Consider the following 1,081-nt stretch of genomic DNA (forward strand, 5'->3'; position numbering starts at 1 on the left):
GGGCGGGGATGGATGTGGGCAGGCAGGCCTCTCGGAAGCTGGCCCCAAACTTTCACAAGTTCTCTGCTCTATCCACCCACCATTAGCCTCTTAGTAGCCACCTGTAAATCAGCTACTTCTGTTCCTTTTGACTTACATAGCGTTGTTTTGTGAATATAAACATAACTGGAAAACCTATGTCCCCTGCCATTCATAGAGGTCATATTAAACCATTACAGCAACAACAGCCGATGCTCGATCCTCTGAGGGCCTTTCTTCGACGTGTGAGGATCGGAACGGTGTTACAGACTTGCCCCAGACGGTTGTTTTTTGTTTTTCTTCTGGACCCAGCTGGGAGGATGGGAGAATTGAAGAGAAAACAACGTTCCCACACTGGGCAGTGTCGGGTCTCCGCTGGCCCAGAAGCCACTTTCGCTCCCTGTAGTTTGGGGATGTCGTGGGGCTTAGGGCTAAAGCTCTTGCCTGGGTTGTGGAATCCGGAAGCCTCGGGCAGGGGATCCCCACGCTGTCTCTAGGCGTGACCCTGGGTCCCCCAGACTTCCAGGACGAGGACCCACTCGCCCCACTCTGGTAACAGAGCTGCCCAGTGTGAGAACGGAACGTTGAGACCCCTGAGCCATAGGGTCTCCGCCCTTGCCCAGCAGTGACCTTCAGCTACACGGCGTCCCTCCTCCTCGCACACGTCAGGCATCCGAGCAGGTGCTCCGACAGGTCTCCAGTCACCAGCTAGAGCCTCCCCCCACCCCTCCCTGGGGTATTTCTGGCTCCAAGAGGGTAAGAAAGCCCTGAAACCTGAGACGAAGTCATCCTCGGTGACGGCGACGCGCCTGTGCGTGTGCATTAATAGAAGCCTCCCTCAGGCCCCTGTCACGTGTGGGCAGCTGCTCAGCCCTGTCAAGTGGCCCTCAGCCCCAAGGCCAGCCCCCTCTGGCTCGGCCCGCACACTAAACTTAGCCTCGCCCCTCTGCACCATAATTGCCGCCACCACCCAGCCCAGCCGCCACCTGCCTGGGGAGACACTGCCACCCGACCCTGCCCAGAGCACCCACTCCTTCGCGACCACCATGTCCCAGACCGGAAC

Source organism: Myotis davidii, unplaced genomic scaffold (genome assembly GCF_000327345.1).
Source record: "Myotis davidii unplaced genomic scaffold, ASM32734v1 scaffold69, whole genome shotgun sequence".
Lineage (NCBI taxonomy): Eukaryota > Metazoa > Chordata > Mammalia > Chiroptera > Vespertilionidae > Myotis > Myotis davidii.